Source organism: Hordeum vulgare, chromosome 1H, assembly GCF_904849725.1.
Source record: "Hordeum vulgare subsp. vulgare chromosome 1H, MorexV3_pseudomolecules_assembly, whole genome shotgun sequence".
Taxonomy (NCBI): Eukaryota; Viridiplantae; Streptophyta; class Magnoliopsida; order Poales; family Poaceae; genus Hordeum; species Hordeum vulgare.
This window is the reverse complement of record NC_058518.1, coordinates 69,513,770-69,528,002: the sequence shown is the minus strand read 5'-3', so window position 1 is coordinate 69,528,002 and position 14,233 is coordinate 69,513,770.

Sequence of the window (14,233 nt, the reverse complement as noted above, 5' to 3'; positions counted from 1 at the left end):
GACGCAACCATTGCTTGGTTCTCCATTTCTCCCCTCCCAAGTGCGAAGGGAAAGATGATTAGTCATCTCTTTACTTCTGCATTCCTAACTTTACAACGACATTAATGCACACCATGACCATGAGGAGAAAATGTTGAATGCCCCCCTTACACAGCATTGATGAAGGCTATCAACTCAGACATGCAAATGGATATTTCATATCCGATCGACGTTCAACACCTAAACATATCAGGATTTCTTCATTTCCTCGAGAACTAGAGAATTAATTAGTTCTGAAAGCTCACAACATCATATGGATAATAGTGATAACCATGAGCAAGCAATACACACAAGGATCCACTAGGGTTTGGTATTACAAAGAGATGGTGATGCGGATGGTGATGGTGATGACGATGGTTGATGTTGAAGTCTCCTTGAATGAGGTGATGCCGTGATAGAACCCTTCTTGCCGACCCCCTAGACCCCTTCCGGAGGTGGCGTGATAGAACCCTTCTTGCTGACCCCTAGATCCCTTCCAAAAGTTGACCCCCCTCTAGATCCCTTCTGGAGGCTAAGGTTCTCTGATCTGATGGACCTTTTGTCCTCTCTGTATCTCCCCTCGCCGATCCGAAGACAAGGAGGTAATATAGTCGATCAGGGGGACGTGTCGGCGGCTATTGATGGTACACGGTCACGCTCATACAATATCGTATGTGCTCTCCTCCTCGTCCTTCCATGACAACATGGTCTCCAATGACAAGAAGTGGGCGGTCCGTGACATTGAGCTTTGCTGGCGTGGGTGCTTCGAGTGCTCACTCGTAGGTGGGACAGGCAACAAGATCGTTAGAGGTGTGGTGTATAATTTTTCAAAGACATGTTGATCATGTTATTAAAGCACGACAGTAGCTCCTTTTTTGTGAACACAATACATGCGCAGACACTTATACATACGCTTCTGTAGTCGATGGAGATGTCTCCTCTCATTAAACACACATCATCGAAAGACCTGAAATAAATAAATTCAAAATAAATGCGAGCACTAGTGTAAATTTAAAGATTTGAACCCTGATGAGTTGGGGATAAAAGTGTCTTGTTATGGCCATCCAACCACACACTGATATTGAAGTTGGGTGTAGTTAATGTTTACTAGCAAACATGCCCGTGCGTTGCAACCAAAGAGTAAATACTTTTTATGCGAGCCATTGTTCTCATTTCAATTCAATTTTGGTTCACCTACGACCAGACTTAGATAGCAACTTGTTGGTACCGTTCGACACTAAGGAGAACGCTTATACAAATTAAGTCTATTTACAAAAGTCTATATGTGTCACCGTCACATGCAGCGGATGAAACACGAAACGAGATCATATGTATGACTTCCAATATTAATGTTCATAACTATCACAGAATTGTTTGGATATTTTTTAATTAAATATTTATGTACTTCCAATCTTCATGAATTTTATAACTGTATGTATATGCTATAAAAATTATTTATGTATTCACTATGAAAAATATATAGTCCGTTGGTAAGTACATGTGTGTATTTGGCCAAAGAAAATACGTACTTAGCATCTTCGATCATGTGACATGTACAAAGACACGGGCTGGTGAAAGTATAGCAAGTCTATGGATTTTAATTGATTCATTGCAATTATTTCCCTCGCTGGTTCCTTATCAAGCAGCACACAGCAATGTGTGTGACATGTTCATTTGCATTACGAATTGACGTCGGTAATGATGAAACATGCACCATTGATTTAGGTTACACCCTAAATAGATTATTTCTTAAATAGCTAAAAATTACATCATATTCAGATTCTACACATTTTTTAGTCAAATTCGTAAATAATATGTTAAAATAGGAGTTAGGGTTTAAAAGATATGATTATTTTAAAAAATATCTATTACATATGGAGTGTGCGTTGTTTAACGTAAATATTAGGGTGTTATATGTAAAAATAAAAATAGTTCCCTGTGACTTCAAATTGGACTGCGAGTTTATTATTGTAGAAGTCAGGGGCTTCTTGTAAAAATAAAAAAATGATTCGTTTTGACTTAAAAACATAGTGTGAGTTGATTACCTAAAGCTCGAGGGGCTTTTTTGCAAAATGATCAATGACGGCTGGGCAAAAGCCATCAGTCCTTTATTAGTAGGTATAGGTATACTAGCGGATGGAAGTACGGCGGCACGCCGCACCACTTGGAAACCCGTGTGTGTAAGTGTGTCCATCCGTTTATCATGTTGGTCGTCCGCAACTCCTCTAGAGATGATCGTCGGTGACAAACCGCTAGAAGTCCAGGGGTAGGATGTGGTGGAGGCTAGAGAGGTCGTGGTGTTTGTGTTGCGCTGTCGCTGGTCCGCCCTTATCTTGTCATCGTCGTCGTTGATGTGACTTTTTTCTTTTTTTCTACCAACTAGGAATCTAAAAGATAGGTGTAAGAGAGCATTTTGTGGAGGAATTTTTTATAGAGAGGAGTTGAGAAGTTGTGGGTGCTTAGAAAAGACCTCAATATAGGTAAAACAAAGCAACATCACCTAGATCCACGTAACCTTGCCACATAAATGATCACAAAGCAGTAACGATTTTGCTAAAACACATCTATATGTGAGATAAGTATTGCACATATAAATCTTATATCATTGATCTTACATGAAGATTTGGGTATTTTTTAACTTCTTATAGTTTATTTAGTTATTTAGATGTGCAATAACTATGTTTCATCTATATGTGTCCTAGACACGTCCAAGCAGTAAATATGTCAAGAAAATATAAAAAGCTAGTGTAAAAGAAACATAAAATTCAAAAGCACTACACATAAACATAAACTATGAACCAATCATATTGTTCAACAACAAAAACCAATAGAAAACAGCCATGTAAAATCATGAATGAACCGAAGGTAAAAAGGAACGCACATCAATCCTTTAGATATCATTTATAAGCTCCAAAATTTAGAGGAACACATAGCTTATCTTGTGTGGTGCCCGCTTGAATAAACATGTGTTAAACACGTAAATCATTGATGGAAGAAAAAAAGGAAAAAGGAAAATAGAGCAAGCTAATTTGGCCCATTTTTGTTAACCGAGTTTCTCGGATGTTGTTTCAAAGTGAAAAATTGCATAAACCTATAAGGCATCGTTCTGCGCCGGCGCACCGGCGCGAGCGCCCCCGTCGGTCAACGCGTGACCCTATGATGCAACAACTGCTGGCCATCAGATCTGTTTGTCTCTTCGTCAATCTCTTGCATCGTCTTTCTGTGGAAAATTATAGCGTCACAAGCGTCATTGACCCCCGCCATAATCTCCCGTGAGGCGACTGGGCTCGAAGCAGCACATCACACCCCGTGCTCGCCGGAGCCGCCGCTCGTCGGCACGCTCGCGAGCACACTCGTCGATGTGCTCGTCAGAGCCGCTCGCCAGACCTCGTCGCAGCTCGTCACAGCACCCTCATCCCTCCCCCCGTCTCTCACCGCTTGTCGCCGTCGCCGCTCGTCGCCGTTTATGCCGTCGATTTGAAGCTTTTTTCACTTCCGCTGAAATTTTTTCTGTGTCACTTGAAGCTGTTTCCACAATGGTAGAAGATTTTTCCATGTCGTTTGAAGTTTTTTGCTGGTTGTAGAAAAAATGACTGGCTTTCCTCGTTGGTCTGTGGTTTAAGCTTTTCAAACATATGGTTGAAGCTTTTGTGTCAACAATTGCAGCTTTTTGTGTTTCGCTGTCGCCGGTTGAAGCTTTTTATATCGTCGGTTGTAACAAATCAAATAAAGAATGTAGTAAATTTGTATAATATATTGTAGCATTTTTTCATCATGGTTGCAGCTCGCCATGCCAACGCTTGTAGCAAAGAACAAAACGGGTTTGCTACAAAACAGAATTACGGATGTAGCAAATTTGTATAATGGTTGTAGCATTTCTTCATCATGGTTGCAGCTCGCCATGCCAACGCTTGTAGTAAAATTTCCGTCAACGGTTGAAGCCTTTTATTCATGTCGGTTGAAGCTTTTTTCATCTCGTTTGAAGCATTTTGCACACCGCTTGTAGCTTTTTTTAATAGATGCATACGCACAGATCCGTCCATGGTAGGAGGCAGCCATGGCATCTCCCGTGGCTCGGCTCGAGCACCGGCGATGGTGGTTTTGCAGCAGCGCCAGCGAAGGGTACAAGGGCGTGCGGCGGCACGTGCGGGTGGGCGAGGGGGCGACGGCAGCCTGCGCAAATGGGACACTAGCGAATGTACGAGGGCGTGCGGCCGCGCGTGCGCAAGGGAAGGGGCGAAAGAGGTCTGCGCAGAGGGGACGCACGCGACGGCGACGCTTGTGCGGGGGGAGGGGCGACGGCGGCCTGCGCAGAGGGGACGCGCGCGATCCTTCCAGATTGGATGAACGCGGTTCGGCCGGCGCGCCGTGTATAAACGTTTCCCAACCTACAAAGGTCTTTTATCTTCAATATGTAAAAATCTCAAGTTTATTTTCTAACAAATGTTGTATTTTTTAAAAATATTATTCATATGGAACTATGTTAACAATTATTACTGTTAGAATTGAATGGGCTTGGCCCATGTACAAAATTCTGAAATCTCAATTTGAGCCCATGAATAAAATGGCAAGTGGTGATGGTGTGGTGCTAAAGTTTAGTCTCATACCGCTAGTGGAGGAAGTGTTGGACCTCTTTATATAGTGAGTTCTCCCCACTACTCTAAGTGTGTGTTGAGAAGAGAAAGAAGAGAACCACACTCGCGCGCTCGCTCGCCTCGCCGGGCCGGGCATACGTGCGACATGCGCATGAATGGTCCGCCAAAATCCGGTCCGATGCCTTGCGGGGGCGCGGCTACCTTTTGCCGTTTTATTTTTTATGTCTTGGCAGACAAGTTAATTACCTGTCCGGTAAGTATACAACTTGGAAACCAAGTCGGTTTGAGACGTGATCGCGACACGGAACCGACCTTGGTCCTCCTATATATACAGCTTACCGGGTCGGCCAAAGACACACCGAAAAACATCTAGGCTTTTGCCTCGTCTCACAACTTGTGCCGCCATCATAGTCTACCTCAACCCGAGTGCCGGCGTCCAACGGCGAACGGGAGAGCACGTCTCCGGAACCAGTCGCCTTTGCGATCCTGTACGGGAGAAGGCGAATTAGGTTTTTGGGAAGCGCTTTGCACGACTGCTCGCTGCTTCCACAACGGGTCGTCTACCAAGCAAGTCGGGCGGTGTTGCGTACCGCCGCCTCAAGCGTCGTCTACTTCGTCCCGTCATCGCCAACGTCATTGTCAACAACGCGTATGCACCGAACACATCTGCTTCCTCTACAAACGTTCGGTACGTGCGTCGTGTTCCCGTTAGCCTGATGAACATGTTAGATGCGTACATGTTTTGCTACACGGTCTTGTTGTTATTCATGTTGTCTGCCGCATCTAGTATGTTAGAGTTTCACATGTTAGTAGCTTCTATCGTCATGCTTTATATTCTGGAATTAATCATGGAAATTGTGCCTAATTCTTCAACAATCCAAAAACCTAATTGTAGGAGATTTCCTGAGTTAACTATGGCTGGATTTTCTGATGCACTGAGGCCGGATAAGTTTACCGGTGTGCACTTTAAGAGGTGGGAAGTGAGATCCACGCTCTGGCTTACCGCTCTGAAAGTTTTCCATGTTAGTGCTAGCATGCCAGAGGGAGTTCTGATGAAGATCAGAGGAAGTTCCAGGAAGCCAACACTATGTTTGTGGGATGCATTTTGAGTGTTCTTGCTGACTGTCTGTGCGATGTGTACATGCACATACAAGATGGAAAGACATTGTGGGATGCACTGAAGGCTAAATTCGGTGCTACAGATGCAGACAGTGAATTGTACATCATGGAGAATTTTCATGATTACAGGATGGTGAATAACCGTTCTGTGGTTGAACAAGCTCATGAGATACAGTGTATTATGAAGGAACTAGAACTCCTTAAGTGTGAACTACCCGATAAATTTGTGGCTGGGTGCATTATTGCAAAGTTGCCTTCTTCATGGAGGAACTTCGCCACTTCTTTGAAACATAAGAGTCATGAGATATCAGTTGAAAATCTGATTGCATCTCTTGATGTTGAAGAGAAAGCTCGTGCTAAAGACACTACTGAGAAAGGAGGTGAAGTTCAACCTACTGTCAACATGGTACAAAGGTTCCCGCATAACAAGAACAAAGGAAAGAACAAGCCTGTTTTCAACAAGCCTATAAAGACTACTACCTTCAAGAAGAAGAAGTTTAACAAGGCTGAGCTAGAGTGCTACGCCTGCGGGAAGCTCGGACACTTTTCCAGGGAATGCCCAGAAGCGCAGACCGCAGAGGGAAAACCAGCTCCAAGACAGTCAACATGGTGACCACTAGCAATACTGATGGGTATGGTAATTTACCTATTGTGCTTTGAGTATTTCAATCATCTTCATGGTGGATTGATTCACGAGCTAACGTTCATGTGTGTGTTGACGTCTCTTTGTTTACTTCTTATCAGGTCGCAAGGGATTCTTCCATCCTAATGGGGAATGGGTCGCATGCTTCTCTTCATGGCATTGGCACAGTGGATCTGAAGTTTACTTCGGGAAAGATCGTACAACTAAGGAATGTGCAGCATGTCCCTACTATGAACAAGAATCTAGTTAGCGGCTCCCTTCTATGTCGAGATGGGTTTAAGGTAGTTTTAGAGTCAAATAAAGTAGTCGTGTCAAGATTTGGACAATTCATAGGTAAAGGCTATGAGTGTGGAGGCTTGTTCCGCTTTTCCCTTTCAGATTTCTGCAATAAGTCAGTAAACCAAATTTGTGCTAGTATTAATGATGATACAAGTGTTTGGCATTCTCGTTTGTGTCATATTAATTTTGGTTTAATGTCTCGACTATCCAGTATGAGTTTAATTCCTAATTTCACACTTGCCAAAGGTTCTAAGTGTCATAGTTGTGTACAATCGAAGCAACCTCGAAAGCCTCACACGGCTGCCGAAGAGAGAAACTTGGCACCTCTAGAACTCATACATTCTGATCTATGTGAGATGAATGGTGTGTTGACAAAAGGTGGAAAGAAATATTTCATAACTTTGATTGATGATGCGACCAGATTTTGCTATGTTTATTTGTTGCAAACTAAAGATGAAGCTCTCGATTACTTTAAGATCTATAAAGCTGAAGTTGAAAATCAACTAGAGAGAAAGATCAAGTGTCTTAGGTCGGATCGTTGTGGAGAATATTTTTCCAAAGTTTTTGATGAATTTTGTGAGGAACATGGTATTATTCATGAGAGGATGCCTCCCTATTCGCCCCAATCAAACGGGATTGCCGAGAGGAAAAACCGCATGTTGACTGACTTGGTGAACGCCATGATAGACAATGCTGGTTTATCTAAGGCATGGTGGGGAGGCTTTGTTGACTGTATGTCATGTCCTGAATAGAGTTCCTAACAAAAATAAAGAGAAAACCCCTTATGAAGAGTGGGTTGGGAGAAAACCATCACTTTCTTATTTGCGCACTTGGGGATGTTTGGCAAAGGTCAATATTCCCATCCCTAAGAAACGCAAACTTGGACCAAAGACAATGGATTGTGTTTTTCTGGGTTATGCTCAGCGGAGCATTGCTTATAGATTTTTAGTATTTAAATCTAAGGTTCCTGATATTCATGTAGATACTGTAATGGAATCTCGTGATGCAACATTTTTTGAGAATATGTTTCCTATAAATATATGCATAGCATTGCTAGATTTTCTTCTGAGTTAAAATCTAAATCTAGTACACTTGATGATTATATTGAACAAACACCCGAGGAAGTCCATGAGAAGGATAATGATGAAACTCCTGTAAGGAGCAAGAGACAAAGGGTTGCAAAATCCTTTGGTGATGGTTTCATTGTATACCTTGTGGACGATACTCCCAAGTCTATTGAAGAGGCATATGCGTCTCCAGATGTAGATGATTGGAAAGAAGTTGTTCATAATGAGATGGACTCAATTCTTTCTAATGGAACTTGGGAGTTAACTGAACGACCTTATGGTTGTAAACCTGTGGGTTGTAAATGGGTGTTCAAAAAGAAGTTAAGGCCTGATGGTACCATTGATAAGTACAAGGAGCCACTTGTGGCCAAGGGCTACACTCAGAAAGAAGGCGAAGATTACTTTGACACCTATTCACCCGTTGCTAGAATAACCACCATTCGGGTGCTACTTTCCCTCGCTGCCTCTTATGGTCTGATCATTCATCAAATGGATGTGAAGACAGCTTTCTGATACGTCTCCAATGTATCTATAATTTTTTATGGTTTCATGCTATTATCTTGTCAAACTTTGGATGTTTTGTATGCCATTTATATCTTTTTTGGGACTAACTTATTAACTCAGTGCCAAGTGCCAGCTCCTGTTTTTTCCATGTTTTTGACCCCTTTCAGAGGAGGATTTTAAACGGAGTCCAAACGGAACGAAACTTCCAAAAAGATTTTTTCCGAAACAGAAGAAGATCGGGAAGCGTGAGAATTAGGACAGGGGGCCAGCAGGGACCCCACAAGCCCCCTAGTCGCGGCCAGGGGGCCCGCGCCTCCCAGGCTTGTGGGCTCCCTGGGCCACCTCTGCCCTAGGTCTTTCGCCTATCTATTCCCTAAAATCCCAGAAAAAATCAAGAGATCATCGAAAGTACTTTTTCGCCGCTAGATCCCATATGGGGCACGTTCTGGTGCCCTGTCGGAGGGGGGATTCGGATACGGAGGGCTTCTTCATCAACACCATGACCTCTCTGATGATGCGTGAGTAGTTCACCATAGACCTACGGGTCCATAGCTAGTAGCTAGATGGCTTCTTCTCTCTCTTGGATCTTCAATACAAAGTTCTCCATGATGTTCATGGAGATCTATCCGATGTAATCTTCTTTTGCGGTGTGTTTGTCGAGATCCGATGAATTGTGGATTTATGATGAGATTATCTATGAATCTTATTTGAGTTTCTTCTGATCTCTCTTATGCATGATTTCATATCCTTGTAATTCTCTTCGAGTTGTGGGTTTTGTTTGGCCAACTAGATCTATGATTCTTGCAATGGGAGAAGTGCTTGGTTTTGGGTTCATACCGTGCAGTGACCTCACCCAGTGACAGAAGGGGTAGCGAGGCACGCATCGTGTTGTTGCCATCAAGGGTAAAAAGATGGGGTTTTCATCATTGGTTTGAGATTATCCCTCTACATCATGTCATCTTGCTTAAAGCGTTACTCTGTTCGTCATGAACTCAATACACTAGATGCATGCTGGATAGCGGTCGATGTGTGGAGTAATAGTAGTAGATGCAGAAAGTATCGGTCTACTTGTCTCGGACGTGATGCCTATATGTATGATCATTGCCTTAGATATCGTCATGACTTTGCGCGGTTCTATCAATTGCTCGACAATAATTTGTTCACCCACCGTAATATTTTCTATTTTGAGAAAAGCCTCTAGTGAACACTATGGCCCCCGGGTCTACTCCACACCATATTTTCAGCCTTACTCTTTTTCTTCTTTGCACTTTCCGCCTTCAGATCTCACTTTGCAATCAATCTTGAAGGGATTGACAACCCCTTTATAGCGTTGGGTGCAAGCTCTTTTGTGTTTGTGCAGGTACTCTGGACTTGACGAGATTCTCCTACTGGATTGATACCTTGGTTCTCAAACTGAGGGAAATACTTACTGATCCTGTGCTGCATCACCCTTTCCTCTTCAAGGGAAAAACCAACGCAAGCAAGTCTCCGTCAACGTGTCAAATTCTCGCGCTATTGTTTGAGAAGTAGCAGAAGGATTTCTGGCGCCGTTGCCGGGGAGGATCAAGTCAAGAACTCATCCAAGTAAGTGTCACAAACTCATCTCTTGCATTTACTTTTTTGCCTCTCGTTTTCCTCTCCCCCACTTCTGAAAAACAAAAATTTACAAAAAAATCTTGGCCTTTTTCGTTTGCCTTTTCGTTCGCCCTTTTCTCTCACTTGCTTTCTGTTCGTTTGTGTGGGATAGTCTACCTGTCCTCATGGCTAGATCCACCACTTCGAACGATACTCCCGAGAACGAAGTTCTCAATTTCAAACAAATTGAGGAAGAAAACTTAAAGGACGCTTGGTATAGGATTTGCAATGCTAAGAGTAGATCTACTCATAAGCAATCTACTACCGTCCTGCTTCGCAGTTTTTATGTGGGTGTTTCTCCTTGGAAAAGGTATATTCTTGACACCATCGTAGGTGGAAATTTCCTCGGTAGCCATACCGTTGATTCTTACGAAGCTGTAATAAATTTGGTAGGCTCACCCCCCACTCATGGTTAATGGAACTACCTTAACTCTGGAACATGTGATGCGTAGGCTGGACGTCATTGAAAATAAAGTTGCTACGATCGAACTCATTGAGAATTTGGATAAAAAGATCCACAACCAAATCACTCAGTACGGATCCAAGGTGGGAATGATTTTGAAAAATTTAAAGGAGAAGGAACCCACAGTTAACGAAAAACTAGGTCATGATTCCGCTAGGATTGGCAAACTAGAGGATGTTATAACCAACTTGGGTTCCGCTTTTGCCGTTGTGTAGAATACTCCAAATTTTTCCCACAATAAAATCACCAAGTCTCTTTTTGTTCCCAAAAATAGTGGTGATTCATATAGCAAGAAAGATGAAAACCTTAAGATGATAAGTGATCACGCTACTTATGGTTTGAGCACCAAAGACGACGATACGTGATTCTATCGCCTTATGCCTAGCTAAGGGCGTTAAAAAATAGCGCTTGTTGGGAGGCAACTCAATGAATTTATTTCTTTTTCTTTCTGTTTTGTTGCGTCCACACCATCATAATTCTATTATGGTTGTGTCTTTTGTGTTTCTTTTGTGTTTGAGCCAAGCAAAACCTTTATGACTAGTCTTGGTGATGGTTGTTTGATCCTGCTGGAAAAAGACAGAAACTTTTCGATCACGAGATGATTTTTCATTTTTATTCAGAAAGAGATTTTGAGTTGATTCTTTTTGCTGCTAGTTGATATGCCTTTTGCCCAGGCATTCATAATTGTTCATAATTGTTGATGTACCATAAGTATACGAAGTATGCAGATTTCTACAGACTGGTCTGTTTTTGACAGATTCTGTTTTTGTTGAGTTGGTTGCTTGTTTTGATGAAACTATTGATAGTATCAGGGGGTACTAGGCATGGAAAAGTGAGAATACAGTAATCTAACACCAATATAAATAGAATTCAAGATTGCTACAGTACATAAAGAGGTGGTAGTTTGTTTTCTTGTGCTAATGATATCACAAGTTTCTATTTAAGTTTTGTGTTGTGAAGTTTTCAAGTTTTGGGTGATGTTCTCATGGAAAAAGAGATCAGGAGTGGAAAGAGCTCAAGCTTGGGCATTCCCAAGGCATCCCAAGACAAATTCAAGGACACCAAAAAGCCTAAGCTTGGGGATGCCCCGGGAAGGCATCCCCTCTTTCGTCTTCAATCCATCGGTAACATTACTTGGAGCTATATTTTTATTCACCACATGATATGTGTTTTGCTTGGAGCGTCTTGTATCGTAGGAGTCTTTACTTTTTGTTGTGTCACAATCATCCTTGCTGCATACCTTTAGAAAGAGACATGCACTCATCGTGATTTTGCTAGAATGCTCATAGTGCTTCACTTATATCTTTTTGAGCTAGATAATTTTGCTCTATGTGCTTCACTTAGATCTTTTAGAGCACGGCGGTGCATGACTTGGTAGTTGACTTATGCTATGAAAGTAGTCCCAAAGGTGATAGGTACCCAAAGAGGATACAAAAACCTCCATCTTCATGTGCATTGAGTAGAAAGAGAAGTCTTGATTTCTCTCAATTAGTTTTGAGACGTGGATTTGGTAATATTAAGAATTATATTAGTAAGGAGTTGTGAATGTAGAAATATTTGTGTTGAAGTTAGTGATTCCCGTAGCATGCACGTATGGTGAACCGCTATGTTAGGAAGTCGGAGCATAATTGATCTATTGATTGTCATCCTTTGTGTTGAGGTCGGGATCGCGCGATGGTTAACACCTACCAACCCTTCCCCTAGGAGTATGCGTTTAGCACTTTGTTTCGATTACTAATAAAAACTTTCGCAACAAGTATGTGAGTTCTTCATGACTAATGTGAGTCCATGGTATAGATGCACTTTCACCTTCCACCATTGCTAGACTCTCTAGTGCCGCGCAATTCTCGCCGGTGCACAAACCCACCATATGTCTTCCTCAAAACAACCACCATACCTACCTACTATGGCATTTTCATAGCCATTCTGAGATATATTTCCATGCAACTCCCACTGTCCCATCTCATGACTTGTGCCCTCACTCTCATATTGCCATTGCATGATCGTAAGATAGCTAGCGAGATGTTTCATCGTCATATGCCAAGCTAGATCGTTGCACATCCCGGTACACTGTCGGAGGCATTTCCTATAGAGTCATCATCGTTCTAAGCTTTGAGATGTGAGTAAATAAAAGTGTGATGATCATCATTATTAGAGCATTGTCCCATGTGAGAAAAAAAAGAGCCCAAATAAAAAAAAGAGAAAAAAAAGAGGCCCAAGAGCCCATAAAAAATAAAAAAAAGATAAAAAGAGAGAAGGGACAATGCTACTATCTTTTTCCACACTTGTGCTTCATAATAGCATCATGTTCTTCATGATTGAGAACCTCTCGTTTCGTCACCACCATATGCTAGTGGGAATCTTCATTATATAACTTGACTTGTATATTCCAATGATGGGCTTCCTCAAAAATGCCCTAGGTCTTCGTGAGCAAGCAAGTTAGATGCACACCCACTAGTTCTTCTTTTAAGCTTTCACATACTTATAGCTCTAGTGCATCCTTTATATGGCAATCCCTACTCATTCACATTGATATCTATTAATGGGCATCTCCATAGCCCTTTAATACACCGAGTCAATGTGACCATCTCCTCTTTTTTGTCTCACAACCACCACCACACTCTATCCCACCTATAGTGGTATATCCATGTCTCACGCTCATGTATTGCGTGATAGTTATAAAAAGTTTGAGAAAGTAAGAGTGCACAAACAATTAATTGGCCAATACCGGGGTTGTGCATGATTTACATTAGTTGTGTGAGGATGATGGAGCATAGCCAACCTATATGATTTCGTAGGGATAACTTTCTTTGGCCTTGTTATTTTGAAAGTTCATGATTACCTTGCTAGTTTGCTTGAAGTATTATTGTTTTCATGTCAATAGCAAACTATTGTTTTGAATCTTACGGATCTGAACATTCATGTCACATGAAAGAAGTTGCAAAGGACAACTATGCTAGGTAGAATTCCACATCAAAAATTCATTCTTTATCACTTCCCTACTCAAGGACGAGCAGGAGTTAAGCTTGGGGATGCTTGATACGTCTCCAACGTATCTATAATTTTTGATGGTTTCATGCTATTATCTTGTCAAACTTTGGATGTTTTGTATGCTAAAGTTTAGTCCCATAGCGCTATTGGAGGAAGTGTTGGACCCCTTTATATAGTGAGTTCTCCCTACTACTCTAAGTGTGTGTTGAGAAGAGAAAGGAGAGAACCACACGCGTGCGCTCGCTTGCCTGGCCGGGCCGGGCCGGGCGTACGTGCGACATGCGCGTGAATGGTCCGCCAAAATCCGGTCCGATGCCTTGCTGGGGCGCGACTACCTTTTGCCGTTTTATTTTTTATGTCTTGGCAGACAAGTTAATTACTTATCCAGTAAGTATACGACTTGGAAACCAAGTCGGTTTGAGACGTAATCGCGACACGGAACCGACCTTGGTCCTCCTATATATACAACTTATCGGGGTCGGCCAAAGACACACTGAAAACCATCTAGGGTTTTGCCTCGTCTCACAACTTGCGCCGCCATCGTAGTCTACCTCATCCCGAGCGCTGGCGTCCAACGGCGAACGGGAGAGCAGGTCTTCGGAACCAGTCGCCTTTGCGATCCTGTACGGGAGAGGGCGAATTAGTTTTTTGGGAAGCTTTTTGCGCGACTGCTCGCTGCTTCCACAACGGGTCGTCTACCACGCAAGTCGGGCGGTGCTGCGTACCGCCGCCTCAAGCGTCGTCTACTTCGTCCCGTCATCGCCAACGTCATCGTCAACAAATGCTTCTGCACCGAACACATCTGCTTTCTCTACAAACGTTCGGTACGCGTCGTGTTCCCGTTAGCCTGATGAACATGTTAGATGCGTACATGTTTTGCTACATGGTCTTGCTGCTATTCATGTTGTCTGCTGCATCT